We start from the raw sequence: 15,279 nt of genomic DNA, 5'->3' as shown, positions 1-15,279 counted from the left end.
TATATATATATATAGTGACAGAATAACCTGTCTGCAAAAATCTAAAAGGGTGTCCCAGTGTTTTTTGTTGCGGGGTGATCCTTCAAGTGGGGGCAGAGAAAAAGGGGGCTAAAAACATTGCGTTTCCCAGATTAAGGCCCGTATTTATACTCCGTTTGCGCCGAATTAGCGTCGTTTTTTTCGACGCAAATTCGGCGCAAAACTAACGCCATATTTATACTTTGGCGTTAGACGCGTCTAGCGCCAAAGTATGGGCAAAGAGCGTCATTTTTTAGCGTGAACGCCTTCCTTGCGTTAATGAGATGCAAGGAAGGCGTTCCCGTCTAAAAAAATGACGGCGACGCAAATGCGTCGTATTTATACTCCTGGGCAAAAATCACGCCCGGGAGGTGGCGGGTCAAAAAACCCTGCATTTGCGCCACTTTTTAACGCCTGGGTCAGGGTAGGCGTTAAGGGGCCTGTGGGCTCAAAATGAGCCCACAGGTGCCCTCCCCTGCCCCCAGGGACCCCCCCTGCCACCCCTGCCCACCCCAGGAGGACACCCAAGGATGGAGGGACCCACCCCAGGGACATTCAGGTAAGTTCACGTAAGTATAATTTTTTTATATTTTTCAAATTTTTTTGGGTGGCATAGGGGGGCCTTATTTGTGCCCCCCTACATGCCACTATGCCCAATGACCATGCCCAGGGGACATAAGTCCCCTGGGCATGGCCATTGGGCAAGGGGGCATGACTCCTGTCTTTACTAAGACAGGAGTCATTTAAATGGCGTCTGGGCGTCGAAAAAATGGCGCAAATCGGGTTAAGACGATTTTTTAGCGTCAACCTGACTTGCGCCATTTTAAGACGCCCTAGCGCCATTTTCCCCCTACGCCGGCGCTGCCTGGTCTACGTGGTTTTTTTCCACGCACACCAGGCAGCGCCGGTCTGCTTGCGCCGGCTAACGCCATTCCATAAATACGGCGCCCGCATGGCGCTTCGGAATGGCGTTAGACGGCGCTAAATTTTTTGACGCTAAACTGCGTTAGCGCAGTTTAGCGTCAAAAAGTATAAATATGGGCCTAATTCCCAGAAGACCTTTCAACACGTCTACAGCCCAAACCACTGGATGGAATTACACCAAATTTGGCAGAAATCTAGCTGCCGGTACGCAGATTGTGCTTTTTGTTATGTGGTGTAAATCTGTTATATAAGGGCAAATACATTTGTATATCTCTGGCTGTGAATATTTTGCAAAATTTATGAATTTTCATGAAAAGGCGTGCGAAAAGAAGTGCTGCAATTGGCTGACCGCAACTGGACTAGAAAGCTACGACGGCTATTTTATTTCACCGGGCACAGTCCCCGGGGGTGAAGATTCAACTTGAAAATGGCACAGGGGGTCAAGGGTCACAATTATGGAAACATTTGAAAGGAGATTCAGAGGCTCAGGTGCCTACTCACACATCCACTTAGACACTCATGCACCCACTCAGACCCTCTCTCAAACTTACACACCCACTTTCAGACCCACTCAGGCTCCCACTCACACATCCACTGACAGAGACAGGCCCTGTGGCCAACCTGCGCTGTGCACGGCTAAAGGTCATGCGTGGCGTATGGTTGTGTGGGTTTTGGCCTTGCGACCATCCCTCACCATGCACCGCTGAAGGCTGTGCGCTGTGAGGGATGGAATAACGTGTAGCAATTAGAATTACTTTAAGTTAAAAAACATAGAAATTCACTGAAAAAAACAAAGGTTACAGGGACGTTATAGTTAGGTCGTGAATTTACTCATACAAAACAATAGAAATTCAGTATTTATAGTTATAGTTTCTTCAAGTAACTATAAGTCGTGCCCTAAAGTAACTATAACTTGTGCCTTCTCCATGCATAGCCAATAACTCCACATATTATGTCATTGATAAGATCTTGTACGGTATCTTTGATATCACTACAACATTTGCAATAACATTATTGATAAGAAAACTGTGTGACAAGGACGTGAATTACAGTTACTTTAGGGCGCGAGTTGTAGTTACTTGAAAGAACTAAAAATATAACTGTTGAATTTCTTTGGTTTTGTACGAATAAATTCAGAACATAACTATAACGTACCCGTAACCTTTGGTTATTTTCAGTGAATATATATATATATATATATATATATATGTGTAAAAAACAAAGGAGAACTCTGGGAAGTTCCCAATTTTAGGTGGAGAGCTGCTCTAGTAAGGAGCACCCTGCAACACCAGGGACACTCTAGATTAGCTCACCTCAAATGTCTGCTTATCTATCAAAGTCTTTAAGCATAGGATTAGCACAGTGCTATCCTCGCCGAGCTAGATAGTGACAAAGTATTTTGCCATTTGTACAGCAAAATCTTTAAGCATAGGATTGACATAGTGTCATCCTTGCCGAGCTGTAAAATGACAAAAGCCATTTACCACTCCAGGCACAGTATTACAGCTTTGGACTGGTCAAATACCATCCAAGCTAACCTGGAATGAGTAAAGCAACCCCTGACACGTGTTTCGCTCTCATTAGAGCTCTTCAAAGGGGTATAGCTTTGTCCAGACACAAGGCAGCACCCAGTATAAGTCAAACCAAGGCCCTTTCAGGGATAGAGTGATGCATAAATTATGCAAAAAACAAAGGAGAACTCTGGGAAGTTCCCAATTTTAGGTGGAGAGCTGCTCTAGTAAGGAGCACCCTGCAACACCAGCAACACTCTAGATTTGCTCACCTCAAATGTCTGCTTATCTATCAAAGTCTTTAAGCATAGGATTAGCACAGTGCTATCCTCGCCGAGCTAGATAGTGACAAAGTATTTTGCCATTTGTACAGCAAAATCTTTAAGCATAGGATTGACATAGTGTCATCCTTGCCGAGCTGTAAAATGACAAAAGCCATTTACCACTCCAGGCACAGTATTACAGCTTTGGACTGGTCAAATACCATCCAAGCTAACCTGGAATGAGTAAAGCAACCCCTCACACGTGTTTCGCTCTCATTAGAGCTCTTCAAAGGGGTATAGCTTTGTCCAGACACAAGGCAGCACCCAGTATAAGTCAAACCAAGGCCCTTTCAGGGATAGAGTGACGCATAAATTATGCAAAAAACAAAGGAGAACTCTGGGAAGTTCCCAATTTTAGGTGGAGAGCTGCTCTAGTAAGGAGCACCCTGCAACACCAGCGACACTCTAGATTTGCTCACCTCAAATGTCTGCTTATCTATCAAAGTCTTTAAGCATAGGATTAGCACAGTGCTATCCTCGCCGAGCTAGATAGTGACAAAGTATTTTGCCATTTGTACAGCAAAATCTTTAAGCATAGGATTGACATAGTGTCATCCTTGCCGAGCTGTAAAATGACAAAAGCCATTTACCACTCCAGGCACAGTATTACAGCTTTGGACTGGTCAAATACCATCCAAGCTAACCTGGAATGAGTAAAGCAACCCCTGACACGTGTTTCGCTCTCATTAGAGCTCTTCAAAGGGGTATAGCTTTGTCCAGACACAAGGCAGCACCCAGTATAAGTCAAACCAAGGCCCTTTCAGGGATAGAGTGAAGCATAAATTATGCAAAAAACAAAGGAGAACTCTGGGAAGTTCCCAATTTTAGGTGGAGAGCTGCTCTAGTAAGGAGCACCCTGCAACACCAGCGACACTCTAGATTTGCTCACCTCAAATGTCTGCTTATCTATCAAAGTCTTTAAGCATAGGATTAGCACAGTGCTATCCTCCCCGAGCTAGATAGTGACAAAGTATTTTGCCATTTGTACAGCAAAATCTTTAAGCATAGGATTGACATAGTGTCATCCTTGCCGAGCTGTAAAATGACAAAAGCCATTTACCACTCCAGGCACAGTATTACAGCTTTGGACTGGTCAAATACCATCCAAGCTAACCTGGAATGAGTAAAGCAACCCCTGACACGTGTTTCGCTCTCATTAGAGCTCTTCAAAGGGGTATAGCTTTGTCCAGACACAAGGCAGCACCCAGTATAAGTCAATCCAAGGCCCTTTCAGGGATAGAGTGACGCATAAATTATGCAAAAAACAAAGGAGAACTCTGGGAAGTTCCCAATTTTAGGTGGAGAGCTGCTCTAGTAAGGAGCACCCTGCAACACCAGCGACACTCTAGATTTGCTCACCTCAAATGTCTGCTTATCTATCAAAGTCTTTAAGCATAGGATTAGCACAGTGCTATCCTCGCCGAGCTAGATAGTGACAAAGTATTTTGCCATTTGTACAGCAAAATCTTTAAGCATAGGATTGACATAGTGTCATCCTTGCCGAGCTGTAAAATGACAAAAGCCATTTACCACTCCAGGCACAGTATTAAAGCTTTGGACTGGTCAAATACCATCCAAGCTAACCTGGAATGAGTAAAGCAACCCCTGACATGTGTTTCGCTCTCATTAGAGCTCTTCAAAGGGGTATAGCTTTGTCCAGACACAAGGCAGCACCCAGTATAAGTCAAACCAAGGCCCTTTCAGGGATAGAGTGACGCATAAATTATGCAAAAAACAAAGGAGAACTCTGGGAAGTTCCCAATTTTAGGTGGAGAGCTGCTCTAGTAAGGAGCACCCCTGCAACACCAGCGACACTCTAGATTTGCTCACCTCAAATGTCTGCTTATCTATCAAAGTCTTTATGCATAGGATTAGCACAGTGCTATCCTCGCCGAGCTAGATAGTGACAAAGTATTTTGCCATTTGTACAGCAAAATCTTTAAGCATAGGATTGACATAGTGTCATCCTTGCTGAGCTGTAAAATGACAAAAGCCATTTACCACTCCAGGCACAGTATTACAGCTTTGGACTGGTCAAATACCATCCAAGCTAACCTGGAATGAGTAAAGCAACCCCTGACACGTGTTTCACTCTCATTAGAGCTCTTCAAAGGGGTATAGCTTTGTCCAGACACAAGGCAGCACCCAGTATAAGTCAAACCAAGGCCCTTTCAGGGATAGAGTGACGCATAAATTATGCAAAAAACAAAGGAGAACTCTGGGAAGTTCCCAATTTTAGGTGGAGAGCTGCTCTAGTAAGGAGCACCCTGCAACACCAGCGACACTCTAGATTTGCTCACCTCAAATGTCTGCTTATCTATCAAAGTCTTTAAGCATAGGATTAGCACAGTGCTATCCTCGCCGAGCTAGATAGTGACAAAGTATTTTGCCATTTGTACAGCAAAATCTTTAAGCATAGGATTGACATAGTGTCATCCTTGCCGAGCTGTAAAATGACAAAAGCCATTTACCACTCCAGGCACAGTATTACAGCTTTGTGTATATATATATATATATATATTGCAACCACTATCCCACGACAAAATGAAAGGATACTCCCAGATACTCCAGTACTTCTTGCAGTGCTCTTTTATTCAAAACACAGCTTCCTCAGATGCATTTTGGCACACAGCCTTCTTTCACGGGAGAACGGAGCAAATATCATTGGTGTTAGACTGCCAGATAAACATGAATGGTGAAAACAGACTACAACCATTAAAACAGCCTCTTCATGAATGACCATGTCCCCACCATTTTCTAATGTTGTACCTTTGGTTTGTGAACCCTTATCCACAACATAATACTTAAGTTTAATAACCACATGTTTGATTGATATATTCAAAACTACTGTTTGTTCATTTGTTAAATACCAACATACATATTTATAAATTACATGGCAAGCATGTAAATCCTTAAAGTGCAATAGCAGTTTTGTATACATCAACCTCTCAATGCACTGTGAATCATAATGTCCTTTAAAATACCAAAATTGTAACATCTTTGTAGCATGTTGTAGCATGGGACACCTTGTGACTTAAATGTTCACATCAATCAAAATGTATCACCTTCAATTATCGGCCCCTCTAATACATTGGCTGAATAGTTGGTTGACACCTGCATAACCATTCTGCCCAACTGGGCTAATTGTTACTTATCAATATACAGCCCTATACTAATTGTGTGGGGGTGTGACCTTATATTATTTTATATCATTATGATAAGGTGACAAGTAGGAGGGCAATGACATCTACCACCCTCGGAGGTCAACTTGAATCTTTTGAATCAGGCAGAAGTATGAGGTCATCCAAGTAACCCCTTTGCTGCCAGGCCTTTTCCCCTTCAGGTGCCAGACCTTGTTTTGGCTATTTGGGGTAGTTCACGCTTAGGTCCTCATAATATCTTGTCCACATACGCTACCCACACTAAATTTGTGTCCTTTTTTTCCAACATTCTAGGAAATCGAGAGGTACCCAGAATTCGTGGGTTTCCCTAGAGAAGACAAAGAAATTAGCCAAAATACAGCTAAATCTTTGTTTTTGTTTTTTAAAAAATGGGAAAAAAGGGTTGCAGAAGAAGGCTTGTTTTTTTCCCTGAAAATAGCATCAATAAAGGGCTTGCAGTGCTAAAATCACCGTCTTCCGAGCTTTTAGGAACAGGTAGACTTGAATTAGAAAACCACATTTTTCAACACAATTTTGGCATTTTACTGGGACATACCACATTTTTACTATTTTTTGTGCTTTTATCATCCTTACAATTAGTGACAGAAATAGCTGGACCCTGACAGCTAAACATTTCTGAAAAGTAGATAAAACTCTGAATTCAGCAATGGGCCATTTGTGTAGATCCTTCAAGGTTTTCCTACAGATATAACAGTTGAAATTGAGGTGAAAGAAACAGCCATTTTACTTCACATTGTACTCTGTAACTTTTTCCTACGATGTCAGAGTTTCAAAAGCAATATACCGTTACATCTGCTGAACTCTTATGGTTGCTGGGATATATAGGACATGTAGGTTCATCAAGAACCCTAGGTACCCTGAGCCAATAAATGAGCTGCACCATGCAATGGGTTTTCATTGTATCCCGGGTATACAGCAATTCATATGGTGAAATATAAAAAGTGAAAAATATGAATCAAGGAAACCTTTGTATTTCCAGAATGGGCACAAGATAAGGTGCTGAGAAGCAATGGTTATTTGCACATTTCTGAATTCCGGGGCCCCCATACTAGCATGTAAATTACAGGGCATTTCTCCAATAGATGTTTTTTTTTAAACACAGTCTTGCATTTGGAAGGGAAAAATGTAGAGACAGAGAAGGGGAAATAACACTTTATCTTCTATTCTGTGTTCCCCCAAGTCTCCCGATAAAAATGGTACCTCACTTGCGTGGGTAGGCCTAATGCCCGCAACAGGAAACGCAACATGGACACATCACATTTCTATATTGAAATCTGATGTAGTTTTAGGAAAATGCCCAGCTGTGGATTTTGGCCTCTAGCTCAGTCAGCACCTATGGAAACCTACCAAACCTGTGTATTTCTGAGAACTAGACACCTAGGGAAATACAGGGTGGGGTGACTTGTGGGGTTCTCACCAGGTTCTGGTACCCAGAATCCTTGGCAAACCTCAACATTTAGCAAAAAAAAATACTTTTTCCTCACATTTCGGTGACAGCATTCCCCCAAGTCTCCTGATAAAATTGGTACCTCATTTGTATGGCTAGGCCTAGTGCCTGCAACAGGAAATTCCCTACAAATCTATGTGGACACATCAAAATTATCAAATACAAAACTACCTGTTTTTGCAGTGGGGAAGGGGGGGAACCTGCATTTTTGGTCCTAGGCTCAGCAGCCATCTCGGTAAACCTACCAAACCATAATATTTCTGAAAACTAGTCGCCCAAGGGAGTCCAGGGAGGTGTGACTTGCTTGGATCCTCAGTGTTTTCTTACCAAAAATCCTCAGCAAATCTCACATTTAGCAAAAAAATCTAATTTTTCCCGCATTTCTGTGTGGGATCACCCCACCAGCACAAATTTCCTGCCACCCAATGTTCCCCTCAGTTTCCTAATAAAATTGGTACCTCACTTGAGTGGGTAGGCCTAGTGCCAGCGAAAAGGAAATGCCCTAAAACACTACATAGACACATCAAAATTATTAAATACAAAACTACCTGTTTTTGCAGGGGACACCTAAGCTTTTGGTCCTAGGCTCAGCAGCCATCTAGGGAAACCTACCAAACCCAAACATTTCTGAAAACTAGTCACCTGAGGGAGTCCAGAGAGGTGTGACTTGCTTGGATCCCTCAGTGTTTTCTTACCCAGAATCCTCAGCAAACCTCAAATTTAGCTAAATGAGCAAGAGACGTATTTATACGGGCCTAGCGCCACACGAGCGCCACTTTCTGTAACTCTCCTGTGGCGCTAAGCACAGCACTGTATTTACAAGGTGGCGTTAAGCCACTTTTTGTGGCTTAACACCACCCTATAAATACGACCCCTTCCCACGATGCACTGTGCGTGGAAGGGGCATGCAATGGGTGTTTCTGTGGGCGTGCCACAGCAACACCCATTACATTTTGACGCTGCTTCAGATTTATGAAATCACGTAAACCTGAGGCAGCACCAAAAGCTAATGCCAACCCCAAGGGTGGCGTTAGCAGAGTGCAACGAGGAGGAATACTTTTATTCCTCCTCGTTTTTTGCTTTTCCTATGCGTGCTGCATTCTGCCGCACTCACAGAAAAAGCAAAATGCCAGAAATGATTGTTTTAGTGCAGGAAGGTGCCCCTTCCTGCACATAAACAATCATTTGAAAATGACGCTTTGGCATTTCAGTGTGTGCTGCATTGTGCAGCACACACAGAAGTGCCAAAGCGCCATTAGTGATTGTTTAAGTGCAGGAAGGGACACCTTCCCGCACATAAACAATCACACCCCTAAACACAGACATCCTTATACAATGGTGCAAGGATGTCTGTGTTGGCGCTGGCAGCTAAATTTAGCACCAGAGGAGGGGGAAATGATGGGGTGCGCCATACTCAGTTAAATACGGCGCATCAATGCAATTCAAAAGTGACAGCGCAGTGCTGTCAATTGTGGTGCAGCACCGAGTTGCGCCACTTTTCAATAAATCTGCCCCCAAAATTTTCCCACATTTCTTTGTGGGATCACTGCACCTGCACAAATTCCTTACCACCCAATGTTCCCCTCCGTCTCCTGGTAAAAATAATACCTCACTTGTGTAGGTGAGCCAAGTGCCTGTGACAGGGAAGAGCCAAAAACATGTTAAAAATGAGGGGGAATCAAAGCAGGTCCAAAAGGGCAGTTTTTAGGCTGACATGCGGGCCAGAATTTTTATCGGTATAGATGCAAAATTTTAGGTGGTAGGAATTTTGTCGATTCCTGCAGATTCCGGAAGATTCCATCACAAAAATGTGGGAAAATGTGTGATTTCAAGCAAAGTTGGAGGTTTGTAGGGCATTGTGGGTAAGAAAATGGTGCAGGGTGAATGTGAAGCACGCCACACTGGACACACCCAGATGTTTAATTTTCAGATGTGTCTACGTCCCATAGATTTTTCTACATGGCAGCATCCCAAAGTCCAAAGTGTGCAGCCCTCACCATTCCAAGTGGGACAATTGTGAGAGTTAGACAAGTTCTCATGGCCCAAATGTAAAACCAAACCACAAAATAATCAAACGTCCTCTTGTTTGCCACGGGATAAGATGTTTTAGTGTGCAGGGGGAGATCGGAAAGACTGTTACCTCCTCCATTTGGGGTGGGGGCATAACCATGCCCATACTGGTTGGTGGCCACAACCCCCCTATTTTTTTTATTTTTATTCCCTGGCATTTAGTAGGCTTTCTGCCCCCTGGGGAGTGGATTGGGGATAATTGCCCCATCTGCCCACTGGTGGTCAGAACAACTTTATCCCCATTTATTTTGGATGGGGGTATGGCCATACCCCCACCCTCTTTTTAAAAAAAAGAATATTCCATGTTGTCTGGTGTGCTTTCTGTCCCCCTTGGGGGCCGATGGGCCTTACAAAAATAGGCCAATCTGCCCCCAAGGGAGGCATAAAAGGCCAACATTAATGTGCCCCCATGGGGAACGATCCTTGTCCAAGGGGCTGCCCCGCCAAACAAAACACACATAGACACCAATCCCTGGTGCCTAAGTGATTTCTGCCCCCCCCGGGGGTAGATGGGCCTAATACGAATAGGCCGATCTTCCCCCAAGGGGGGCAGAAATGGCCTAAAATAAATTTGCCGCCCCTGGGGAGCGATCCTTGCCTAAGGGTCACTACCCATCTGTAAAAAACAAAAAAATCCCTGGTGCCCTTGGGGGCAGATTGGACTAATTAAAATAGGCTGATCTGCCTTCAAGGGGGCAGAAGTAGAATAAAATAAATTTGCCCCCCAGGGCAGTAACTCTTGCCTAAGGTGTCACTCTGCACATGTAAAAAAAAACAAAAAAAATGTTCCCTGCTGTCTAGAAAGTTCTGACCCCTCCCCCTAATTGAAATGGGCCAACAGAAAAGGCCTAATAATTAATTGCCCCCCCTGGGGAGCAGCCCTTGCCACAGGGGCCGCTCCCCTTAGCATTAAATGAAATGAACAAAAAAAAAAAGAAAAAAATCCTTGGTTCCTAGTGGGCATTTCTGCACGATCGGGCTGCAGAAATGCTTACAGAGGCATGAAAGGAAAGGAAAGGCCTTTCCTTTCATGCCTCTGCCTGCCCCCACCTTGCATTTTTCTTCCGATCACGCTGGAAGATGAGCTTCCAACGCAATGGTAGGCGACCTCTGATGAGCTCAGCGTGTGACTGTGCACTGACGTCATCAGACTTCACTGGGGAGGTGGGTGGTTTGGGCGGGGGTGGAAGGGAAAACAATTACCCTCCAATCCATGACGTGGGGTGTGGGCCGGGTGCAGGATGAGCTGGTCTCGTCCTCGGCACATGGGAACCGAGGATGAGACCAGCTCGTACCGGGCACCGTGGTGGTTAATCAATGAGAATCAATAGCCATCAAACAATAAAAGAATATGCAATAATGAGGCAGTAATTTAAGCACACCATGAGCTATGTGGCCATGAATCACCACACAAATTTAGTAAAGTTTAAACATTTATTGCCCTAAAACTGACAATGCTAAGGTCACGTAACTGATGCACAAGACCATATGATAGCAGTACAGAAACAACACAGGCTGTCCAAAGTGTCTGAAGAATCTCACCCTAATAAATGCAATTACCTTTAAACACTCCAAAAGAATTATGCAGAATAACAACAGAATTATTTGAAGAATAGAAACAGAATGCATTAATGTGCAGTTGAATCATACACAATCAATCAATATTGGGTCACACATCCTAGCTACTGAAATCTAATTCGAAAGGCATGTGTGGGCTGGGCTTTGTAACATGCAAAAACAATTAAAAATAAGACAAAATCTAATTTGGAAAAACATCTAACTATGGCGCTAACAAAAATACGGTTGGGGTTTCGAAAGGGAAAAACCTGCAAAGGAAAAATAAAAGCACATTGGTTATACCTCTTCTTAATGAGACAGCAGCTGGCAGATTCTTCATCAGCGGAGCGCAGGAACTGCAGGTCTTCAGTTAGCATCAGCAATATGAAATGGGAAAACTGCTCAGTAATGTTGGGCTTAAAGTAACTGAAATGTTTGAATCATAGACAAGAGCTAAATAACAGAACTGAACAGAAACTAAACAGAATCAAATCTGGTTTACATGGAACTAAAATGAATCTCTAAACTGAGTTGCATCTCCTAAAGCTTTGCTATATTAAAGTCCCAAAAAGTTATTAGCTCAACTTCTATTGGACAAGACTATGAGGTGGGTTAATGTGCAGCTAATAAAACATAATCTCTGCTTCAGTTGTATCTCTTTATGTTTTTCTTACGCTCCTCTCCGGATGGCAGTTTACGTTTAACAATAATTTAGCTAAACAGCAACACCAAACAAAATATTTAGCTAACATTGCTTCCTTTCAATAACTAAGGTTAATTGTTAATGATTGCAACATTTATTATAGGGAAAATCGGTACAAGCGAAACTGAAAAAGGAGTTGCTTTCCACACAGGAGAATTTCTAATAAACAATGTTTGCAAAGCATTTCACAAAAATCAGCATAACATTTAACCATTTTGCTTCTGGAAAATACCAAAACCTGAGCATTCTCACTAATGCTAATACATGAAGAATAAAACATTTCATAATTATTACAAACCATTAGTTTTGTAGTACATATTAATAATCATCTTTTGCCAGTACATTTAATTGTGATTAAACATAATACATTTTCATTGACATTTATTATTTCACATTGAACTCGAGGTGGCAAGCACCATACCAGCCACATTTAAACATGAATGTTTTATTTTTCTAACACACGTTTCACTATTTAGACCTTTTTAGTACACGTTGATAATTTCATTTTAGTTACACATTTTTACTAATAATATTTGCTCTCTAACAGTCATGGTCGTAAAAACCCACTCTACCTGATTAATAATTGATGACTCAATACATATAAAGGTCACGATATTGCTAAATTATTATCAAAATACACAGAGCTCTCTGGCTACAAAATTTATTCCAAAAACTACAACCCAAGTGGTTATTACAAAAATCTTCCAAAAGATTTCTACCAAACGTCCGCTGCCACTCGTCGTGAAGTGAAAGGATGGATAACAATTGGATGGTAGACTAAACACTTTGAATTCACAGGACGTGTCTTCTGCCAAGCTTTTATGTGTAAGTCTGATCTAAAAAATCAGCCTCATAGTTTTTTTGGGTCTGTCACAATTTGTTAACTTCTTGGACAGGGTAGAAACATAACATTTGGGTAACTGACTGGAAACACGACTGCATCTTGAGACAAGGCACCCATGCTGCTAGGCATGGAAGACCTTGACCTATTACGTAGAAATGCTCACTTTTAGTAGAACTATAATGTCAGGAATAAATGACAAGAGCAACCAGGTATTTCACCAGCCTAGTGAAATTCATAGCTCAAGCACTATTGAATAAAGAGGACCATGGCACTTCTGGGTTTGTGCGCAAGGAGGTTCTAGCTCATCAACTTGTGAAAGTCAGCTAGATATGAGATATGTATAGCTGTCTGAAGGATGTGGAGCACAGTGTCTGTCAGAGGCATACATTTAGATTTTTGTAGATAAGAATCCTACTCCAATGCAGCCAAAAGTTTCTTATCTTAGAGTGAGACTTGATCTAGTTATAGCATCTAAACAATCATGGAGGAAGGTTTTTTATAATAGAGTTTGTAAGCTTTCTACCTGTGTATTTAATCCTTACCCTGCTTGTGGGTAGTTCGTGCTTAGACCGCAATAAGTTTTGTACAAATAATCTATCCATGCCAAATTTTTGTCCTTTTATCCAACATCTTCGACAATTAGACAAAACTCCAAATTCAGCAAGGGGGTCATATGTGTAGATCCCTCAAGGTTTTCCGAAAGAAACTAACTGGTGAAATAAATAAATATTGAAAATGAGTAGGAAAGAACAGCCATAAGTGACAATGTTTTCATCTGTATCTTTTTGTCACAATGACGATTCAGAAGAACAAAGTGCCATTGTACTTTTGGTTGGGGGATATATAGGTTTTGTAGGTTCTCCAAGAACCAGAGGTACCTAGGACCAACAACTTAGCTGCACTGCATAATGGTTTTCATTGTGTACTATGGATTAATTCATAATGTGAAATATGTATCAAAATAAGTATTTTCTAAAATGGACAAAAGATATGGTATTTAGGGGCAGTGATTATTTGTACATCTCTGAATTTATGGGTACCTGTACACGCATATGATTAGAGGGTATATTTCAACTTATCTTCTTCTTATACATTAACTTATATTTGGAAGGCACAAATGTGGCAAAATCCAATTGATAGGAGTGTGACCCCCCTGACCTGCCTTAAGGCCAGGAGTCACTTGACACGGCGAGCAGCTCCACCAGCCTGCCTCTGTGCCCCATACCCCGCTCTTGCTTCTGAAGAGAGTTTGAGGCCCTCCACCACCCACAGGCAACCGCCCTGCGCCTCATCCCTGGTGTCTAGTGGTAGGCATAGCTTCTGTATATTGTATTTTGTATTCTGAATTCCCTGTACTGTTGCGTTCATTTTTGTGCCCATTTGCTCTGTCTGCTCCGCTTAGTTTTTGCCCGTTTTTGCCTTTTTGCCTTTTTGCTTTTTTTGCTTTGTGCCCTGTTTTCCAGCTATGCCGGTTTCCCCGTCCCTGCTGCTGTGTCCCCTGTGGCCCAACCCCCCTTGCGCCCCCATTGGCCACACTCTCCCGCCTCCCACCTGCTCCTCCCTCCCACCTCCCCTTCTTAATTGCAGCCGCTGCGTGGCCCGTGCAGCGGGTGCGCCGCTGGCATGCCAGAGGCAAGCCCGTCTGCGCCCGTCCATACCTGGACCGCGCCCAGTGACCGGCCCCCTGGCCCATGTACTTCCCACGTTCCCATACGCTTCTTCTCCACCACAGAGCTCCACGCTCTCAAACCCGGCCGGCACACCGCCTGCGCCCAGGCTGACCCCAGACACACCCCCGGACCTTTTGCATGTCACTCATGCCACTTCTCGGCAATCACGCCAACAAACACCACAACAACACTAAACACCCCAACCATCTCAGCTGCATCCTCCTCAACACCTGCTCTGTCCACAAGCATGCCATCGAGCTCTGGGACCTACTCACGACAGCCTCTCCCGACATCACCTTCCTCACTGAAACATGGATAAACGCCTCATCGTGACCTGACATCGCCATAGCCATTCCGGAGGGATACAAAATCACCCGAAGAGACCATATCAACAAACCAGGAGGGGATATCGCCATAATACACAGAAGTTCCATAAGGATTTCCATCAACACCAACAACACCGTGGATGACGCAGAGCATCTACACTATCAGATACACATCAACGCCAACACCACCTTGAGAGGAACCCTCATCTACAGACCGCCAGGCCCCATCACCTATTCTGTGACACCATCGCCAATGCTATCAGCTCCCACACCCTTGCCTACATGGACTACCTGCTCCTCGGTGACCTAAAGTTCCACCTGGAGAGTGCCAGCGACTGCAGCTCCATTGCCCTGCTGGACCTCCTTGCAAACCTCGGCCTCAAGCAACTGGTCACCTCGCCAAAACCACTCAGTCGGGGACACACTTGACGCCATATTCTCCTCCAGCAGCCACATCACCTTCACTCACACCACTGAACTCCATTGGACTGACCACCACTGCGTCCACTTCTCCTTTCTGAAGCTCACCTCCCACCACCAACAACATCCTATGCCTCACCGCAAGAGGAACAAGATCTCCAAGGAACAACTGATCTCCAGCCTCGCCCAATCTACACCACCCATTACCAACAACCCCAACGCCATTAAGCTCAAACCATGGCTCGACGAGTGTGCAAACTCCCTCGCTCCACTCAATAAAACTA

Source organism: Pleurodeles waltl, chromosome 6 (assembly GCF_031143425.1).
Source record: "Pleurodeles waltl isolate 20211129_DDA chromosome 6, aPleWal1.hap1.20221129, whole genome shotgun sequence".
Lineage (NCBI taxonomy): Eukaryota > Metazoa > Chordata > Amphibia > Caudata > Salamandridae > Pleurodeles > Pleurodeles waltl.
Note: the sequence above shows the minus strand (reverse complement) of the source record.